General features: G+C 44.4%; 1 protein-coding gene across 1 annotated transcript in view; it reads left to right on the top strand.

The window, feature by feature from the left end:
• LOC116686446 (uncharacterized) overlaps positions 1-8,457 on the top strand; it is a 75,300-nt gene that overhangs the window by 29,007 nt on the left and 37,836 nt on the right. The gene's annotated exons all lie outside the window — the stretch shown is intronic.

Here is an 8,457-nt window from a genome sequence, read left to right on the forward strand (position 1 = left end):
GTGCACCACAAGTACCCCTCGTCCTGCTGACGCAGCCGCGCAGATCCGTCCTGCGAGACGTTCAGTGGTGGAACAACCGCCGGTTCAACGGCCGCTCGGCGTGGCGGGTGGAAGGTCAGACCGAAAACAGCTGGCAGCGCATGCCTTGAAGAGTTGGTGTGGGGGGGGGGAAAATACCGTTCAATCTAAATGAAGTAGTAATTCAGTTAAACTTAACCACAGTTGCCACATCTTTTCCCTTTCGAAGTTGTGTGAAAATATGCCCCGCTCAGGTACAATGGCTGGACGAGAGGTGAAGGTCCCCCGCCGTCGTGCTCCAACGACCGCAGGCTGCGCCAAAGGAGTCCGAAGGAGCAACGGGGCAGCACTGCTTCACAGACAGGAAGGTTCCGATCGCTGGGTTCTCACGTCACACGCCAGCGCGCAGGACGGACCGCGTGAACAACGCCGGATGCAGGTCTCGTACATCTATGTACTTTTTGCCGTTGTGGGTGGAGCAGACGAATCTTCCTCTATATCGCAAAGGAAGGAAAACACAATCTTTAGTTAAAACGGCTCTCATTTTAAAGAAAAGAACATACGCAAAGCTCGGGCATTGAACCTATGTGGACGTGAGCGGTGTCTCCGATCAAATCCACGTCCAGTGTAACCCTGGTTGTCTTCACTTTCGGGACCTCTTGTATCCTATGGGGTCTGATGACCAGACTTATTGGGGTTATAAAAACAATTTTGCAATAAAATTTCCTGCACAATCTTTTAAAAATTTTGTCTTTATCTTCAATTTCAAACAATTGAGTACATAATGAGAGATTGCAATCAGTTAGAACACAATAAAAGGAGTGTGCTTCGGTTTTTTGTTATAAGGCTATTATTCATGTTAAACATCCACTATGGGAAAAAACAGTGAATGGTCTATCCGAATAATGTCTGCATTGGTATCAGATATCCCGAAAATAAGATTAGCCCTTTGATTTTCAGTTAGAAAAAATTTCTTTTCTCCGTTTTTTTTCCCTTTTGTAAAAATTTGAATGAGTCAATTTTACCCGAATCCATGAAAGGGTTAAGGTCCCCATGCAATCGGAACTGTCACTTGAACTTAATATGCCCCCCCCCCCCCCCCCCCCCCACCTGCTATGGCCCCCAGTGGCTAGAAAGGTGCTAGGTGAGACTTCCTGGTATCCTGGCTCTACCTTGAGAAACATGAAAGCTCAGATGGGCCGATCTGGGATTTCCCCTATGACGTCATAAGGGCAGGTAAAGCTACCCTTCTCTGGTTTGCCGCAAGACGAATCCCCCCCCCCTCCATGATGAGAGAGAAATCATGGCTTCAACGAGCAAGTGCAGTGGTCAGGGGTTGTGAATGGTTCCTGTTCTACGAGACGCTAATAGAACACCTTCCACTATACATAAAAATTACAAAACAATTATAAAGTCTCCCGAGCCACACATTACATCTTCAGGCTCAGAATTACGACTGTTAGCGTGAGTCTAACGATTGCTCATGGGTCTATTTCTAGCGTGGACCTGAGCGTGGACCCGTTCCTCTTGGAAGCGTCCCACCAAAGAGCTGCCCCCAGTCTCTTCCGTTCCTTCTCCTCCATCAGTCTAGAACGGGGTCTTTTGGGTGTTCTCTTTACAGAGTACTCGATGACAGGCACCAAAGGGTCTGCTCCGAAGGCCCACCACGCCCGAATTCTTTGCAGCAGACAGTTGCCGGACCCCCTGCGACAAAAGTATTTTTACTACGCAAAATAAGAAGCAAGGAGAACTCAGAATACTTCACGGAGTACACTCACAGTTAAATGTACTGAGGTGGTGTAAACATGTTACCTTCACTCTCGACCTGGGGACGGGGCCGTCATGGACAGGTGTGGTGAGGACTGACCGTGTCTGCCTGGGGTTGCCTGTCTGCGCCAACAGTCCATGGAGACGGCCGCTGTGACGCAGACGCTGGAGCTGCCGGCGCTGTAGAGACAATCAGGTCAATTAGATCTGGATATTACTTGGTACCAGTCCGTCACTATTAATCGTTGATAACACCGTGATCCGATTCATCCTGTTTACAAGTGTCATTTTTTAAATAAATGTGATTTAAACCTTGTGTACGGAAGAGGATTATAATTAAATTAGGTGAATGACTTTTTCTCAGAACTCTGGATAAGCAATCTGATTAATCGCTCAGATACATATAACTGAGATTAAAGTCGAACTCTGATGTAGACTCTAATAGTCAGAACTCGAGATTAAAGTCAGAAAACCGGATCAAGTCGCATAATTAAAGTCGGATCGAGGTAGCAGAACTCTGAGATTAAAGTCAGAACCATCGAGATTTAAAGTAATCGGTAAGCGAATCGGGATATAAGTCAGGACTTTCCCCTTGAGATTAAAGTCAGAATGTCTGAGATTAAACGGCCATCAGAGCCGATTCACCTAATCCTCTTCCGTACATTGTGGTGCTTCCTGTCAACCATGAAAACACCAAAGTTATGGTCACTTTCTGCCAACCTATTACGCCTCATTATAGACTTATTATTATTTTGCCCTTTTCACATGGTGTTGGGTTTTTTTTAATATTTTTTTCCCACCAAAGTTTTGTGTGATTTTTATCATTGACAGTTCACGCGATTATTACAAGTCCCCTTTAGTATGTAAAAAAAACAAACCCCCCCTTGAAAACGGTCAACTGACCCAAGGCAACTGCGGTAAACAAACATACTTGTTTTTTTAACGACGTTGATTCTCATTGAATTTTACAGCAGACACATCACAAAATCAGTGTTTGGTTTTATCTTGTGGAATGGTCAAAAAAATCGATGCAGAGAATCGTGATATTATTCTAAGCAGAAAATTCATGATTCATATTTTTTCTTGAATAGTCTGGCCTACTATGTATTTCTAGCGCCCGACGTCCGAATTCGGCAATTACAAGGAATTTATCACAAATAATAATTCAAAAATAAAAAACGGTAAAAACACCACACCTGTTACGTTGTTGGCGTTGCGAGTCTGTCCACCAGCGGACGCTCTACAACGTCCCTGTTAGTGATGGCGTTGCATAGTCTGTCCACCAGAGGACGCTCTACAACGTCCCTGTTAGGTGGGCGTTGCATAGTCTGTCACCAGAGGACGCTCTCTACTCGTCTGCCTTCCTCCCATCGCCCTGTAGTGATGACGTTGCATAGTCTGTCCAGAGGACGCTTCTACAACGTCCCGTTAGTGATGGCGTTGCATGTCTGTCCACCAAGGACGCTCTACAACGTCCCTGTTAGTGATTGGCGTTGCATAGTCTGTCCACCAGAGGACGCTCTATACGTCCCTGTAGGTGATGACGTTGCATAGTCTGTCCACCAGAGGACGCTCTACAACGTCCCTGTTAGTGATGGCGTTGCATAGTCTGTCCACCAGAGGACGCTCTACAAAAGTCCCTGTTAGTGATGGCGTTGCATAGTCTGTACCAGAGGACGCCTCTACATGTCCCTGTTAGTGTGCGTTGCATAGTCTGTCCACCAGAGGACGCTTAACGAACCTGTTAGTGATGGCGTTGCATAGTCTGTCCACCAGAGGACGCTCTACACGTCCCTGTTGTGATGGCGTTGCATACTGTCCCAGAGGACGCTCTACAACGTCCCGGAGTGATGGCGTGTGCATAGTCTGTACACAGAGGAGCTCTACAACGTCCCTGTTATGATGGCGTTGCATAGTCTGCACCAGAGACGCTCTACAATGTCCCTGTTAGTGATGGGTGATAGTCGTCACAAGACGCTTACAATGTCCTTAGTGTGGGTTGCATAGTCTGTCCACCAGAGGAGCTCTACACCGTCCTGTTGACAACTCTAATTATTTTTTTGGTAATGTGTTTTTGGTTAGGTTTCATATCTTAGTTTTTATTTTTATACCTTTTATTATCAGAACTTTAATATATTTTGATTTGTTATAATGAAATTATCATAATTTTAGTGAGAACTAATAAACTACAGAAAAACTAAGGAAATCGTTTGTTTTGTAACGGATTTCTGGATTTTGTTTTAAATATACATTGGCTGATTATGGAATATCAGATTTTTAAATAACCAAATCGTATCGGTATCGCCTAAAAATCCTTTATCGGTCGGGCTCTAACATATTGGGTGCAGTTGTAACATAGAAGATAAGCAATGTTTAGTGAATAATTTTAATAAGATCTTAAAATGATTTTCAATGAGGGGAAGGTGGATGTCGCGCGCCCAAACCCAACACTTATGCTTGAAGCTATCTGCCTTTATATTAGCGTAGGAACTGGGCGGTTAGCTGTTAGCTGCGGAGCTAACGTAACAGCCACATCTAAGGGTAAGAAGCTGGGAACCATATACATAACATTGGTGACTAATTGTCGAGGTTTGCAGCTGAGCCACGAGAGTTGGTACTGATCCAGGCTTTATCTTCAGACGTTCAGCAAGGCCGCTCTGTACTGGCCCAAGTTGAGGAAACAGTCGCGGTGAAGTGTTTGGCGCAGACGTACAACTTTGGGAAGCTGTGTCGCCGCATTGCCAGAAATATAAAATTAACCCCTGGCTCTTCACGACACGGCGAAGGAGCTATAAAAAAGACTTTTGTTCATTTGTACATCAAACACTGAGCAACTGCCATGTTTGCGGTTGCGAGTCACGGTTCTCTCGAGGAAAAACCATATCCCGCTCGACCGGCGTAGCTGTGTTCTCAGCCTGGAATCTCGCGAAATCTGTTTCTGTAAATCTCCACTCTGGTGATTTATTACAAACTGAGCAGCTGAAAGCTTTTCTCCAGTGTGAGATAGCATGCGTTTTTAGATTTGAGTTGATGTCAAATGCCTCCCACACTCAGAGCAGATGAGAGTTTTCTTACGCTTGAATCACGTTTAGAGAGTGTGAAGCGCGAGGATCTCTGGTTCCTTCCATTCAGCACTGTCATCAGTCTCAGGATCAGAAGGGTTTCAGTCTGGTCTTGAGTCTTGGTTGTAAAAGTGGATGTGAGTTCCTGGCTGGTTCTGGTCCTCCACAGTCCTCTCCATCAGCTTCTGTTTCCATGTGTTGAGTTTGTCTCGATGAAGCTGTGAGGACTGAGCTTCCTCTTCATCATCTTCCTCTTCACAGGGACAGGGTGAATGGAACTGGTGATATCAGTCTCCTCCAGACTTGAAGCTGCACTCCCTCTGATGATACACAGTTTCCTCATGTTCCTTAATGTGTGGGGGTGTCTTGCTCCTGCTGGTCACACTGGAGCTCGCTGCTCTCTTCACCAATAATCACTTTGAGAAACGTCTGGAGGTAAAGCTGAAACACAGACAGAGTTGACGGGAGTCAACAATACTTTGGTATTAGCTGATTCTTGTGAAAAAAGACGCAGCTTCATAATGAAATATCCGATTTATTAGCCTGGGTGCCAGTGGACTTAGCCCGGCCCACATTGGAAGTCGGGAAGTTGGTCTGATTGATCTGTTGTGGAGCCACTATGTCATTTACCCCGGGTTCCCAGATCATCAACAACACAAGCTGTTACACCTAACCCTAAATAAATCTCTCCCCACTCTGCTCCTGCGGTGGTCAAGATATAAAACGGGGCTGAAGGAAACATTTGAGAGGGTCAAACTCAAGGGCCTCGGGCAAAATCTGGCCCCTAGCAAATTTCAATCGGCACAAATATCTCGTTTTTACAATTGTTGGAGGATTTTGGTTTCAAAATCGATCATCGGTCCCAAGTTAATATGCCCAGGTTTGCATTACGTAAGCAGCCAGGGGTTGTTGTGTTGCAGCCATGGGGCGCAGTACGCGGCGCTCTGTGTGTAGCTTTATTTTACAATAAAAACACCCTTTCAATAAGGATGTGACCCGATTCAACTCCACTCTCAAAGAATCGAGAATCAATCGAACCGGAATGGGAATCAGACCACTTAAAAATGCTTGATGACACAAAACAAGTACTTCCATCTTATTTTGACATATTAAGAATTTTCATCTGTGTTTTAGAGATTTACTAAAGATTTAAGGCAAGACAGTATAGTGTTATATAAGGTAGCCTGGTTTTTTGAATAGCAGGTTTAAGTCTTTCTCAGATGTCAATGTAAGGACAAGTGTCTGTCCAATCATGCATGTATTAAGGTCCCATGTCATGGTGCTTTGGACGCTTTAATAAAGACCTTAGTGGTCCTTCGATACAGTATTAAGGACCACTAAGGTCTATATAAAGAGACTTCAGATCCGATTAGGGGACACATAAGGTCTATATAAAGAGACTTCAGATCCAGTATTAGGGACCACTAAGGTCTATATAAAGAGACTTCAGATCCAGTATTAGGGGACCACTAAGGTCTATAAAAAGAGACTTCAGATCCGTATTAGGGACCACTAAGGTCATATAAAAGAGACTCAGATCCAGTATTAGGGACCACTAAGGTCTATATAAGAGACTCAGATCCAGTATTAGGGACCACTAAGGTCTATATAAAAGAGACTTCAGATACAGTATTAGGGACCACTAAGGTCTATATAAAGAGACTTCAGATACAGTATTAGGGACCACTAAGGTCTATATAAAGAGACTTCAGATACAGATGGGACCATTCAGATTCCTGCACGCTAACCACATGTAGTTTATAAATCTGATGTGTTATTCTACTATCTACAGTGTGTATTAGTACTTCAACTGCAGTAACGGGTCGGACTACTTCTTCCAGATCTGAACCAGGACAGCGGATGTTTTTCTTGCAGCTGAAGGACTGTGAGGAGAAAGTTAGCACGCTGATATAAACCCGTTAGCTCCAGGAGCTAGCAGCATGCTAGCAGCTATCAGGCTAACGTTAGCTTAGCTTGTGGCGGCCTCTCAGACTAACCTTCCCCCCCAGCTTGTCTCCTCCAGCTGTCTCGGGTCGCTCCATCTCTGATGAACTAACTAAGAAACGCTGTTTCGGGATTCCCTGATTTGGTAATACACACTGTAGATAGTAGAATAACACATCAGATTTATAAACTACATGTGGTTAGCGTGCAGGAATCTGAATGGTCCCATCTGTATCTGAAGTCTCTTTATATAGACCTTAGTGGTCCCTAATACTGTATCTGACGTCATTCTTATATAGACCTTAGTGTCCCTAATACTGGATCTGCAGTCCTTTTATATGACCTTAGTGGTCCCTAATACGGATCTGAAGTCTCTTTTTATATGACCTTAGTGGTCCCTAATACTGGATCTGAAGTCTCTTTATATAGACCTTGTGGTCCCTAATACTGGATCTGAAGTCTCTTTTATATAGACCTTAGTGGTCCCCTAATACTGGATCTGAAGTCTCTTTATATAGACCTTAGTGGTCCTTAATACTGTATCTGAAGGACCACTAAGGTCTTTATTAAAGCGTCCAAAGAGCACCATGACATGGGACCTTTAATACATGCATGAGTGGACAGACAGCTTGTCCTTACATTGACATCTGAGAAAGACTTAAACCTGCTATTCAAAAAAACCAGGCTACCTTATTAATACACTATACGTCTTGCCTTAAAAATCTTTAGTAAATGTCATAAAAACACAGATGAAAATTCTTAATATGTCAAAAATAAGATGGAAAGTACGTTGTTTTGTGTCATCAAGCATTTTTAAGTGGTCTGATTCCCATTCCGGTTCTGATTGATTCTCGATTCTTTGAGGAGTGGAGTTGAATCGGGTCACATCCTTATTGAAAGGGTGTTTTTATTGTAAAATAAAGCTACACCAGAGCGCCGCGTACTGCGCCCCATGGCTGCAACACAACAACCGCCTGGCTGCTTACGTAATGCAAACCTGGGCATATTAACTTGGGAACCGATGATCGGATTTGAAACCAAAATCCTCCAAACAATTGTAAACGAGATATTTGTGCCCGATTGAAATTTGCTAGGGGCCAGATTTTGCCCGAGGCCCTTGAGTTTGACCCTCTCAAATGTTTCCTTCAGCCCCGTTTTATATCTTGACCACCAGCAGGAGCAGAGTGGAGGAAGGAGTTTATTTAAGGGTGGTAGTGTAACAGCTTAGTGTTGTATGATGATCTTTGGAGACCCGGGGTAAATGACATAGTGGCTCCACAACAGATCAAGTCCAGACCAAACTTCCCGACTTCCAATGTGGGCCGGGCTAAGTCCAGCTGGCACCCAGGCTAATAAATCGGATGATTTCATTATGAAGCTGCGTCTTTTTTCACAATGAAATCAGCTAATTACCAAAGTATTGTTGACTCCCGTCAACGTCTGTCTGTGTTTCAGCTTTACCTCCAGACGTTCTCAAAGTGATTATTGGTGAAGAGGAGCAGCGGAGCTCCAGTGTGGACCAGCAGGAGCAAGAGCACCCCCCACACATTAAAGAGGAACATGAGGAACTGTGTATCAGTCAGGAGGGAGTGCAGCTTCAAGGGCTGGAGGAGACTGATATCACCAAGTTCCCATTCACTCCTGTCCCTGTGAAGAGTGAAGATGA

This window comes from Etheostoma spectabile, unplaced genomic scaffold (assembly GCF_008692095.1).
Source record: "Etheostoma spectabile isolate EspeVRDwgs_2016 unplaced genomic scaffold, UIUC_Espe_1.0 scaffold378, whole genome shotgun sequence".
Taxonomy (NCBI): domain Eukaryota; kingdom Metazoa; phylum Chordata; class Actinopteri; order Perciformes; family Percidae; genus Etheostoma; species Etheostoma spectabile.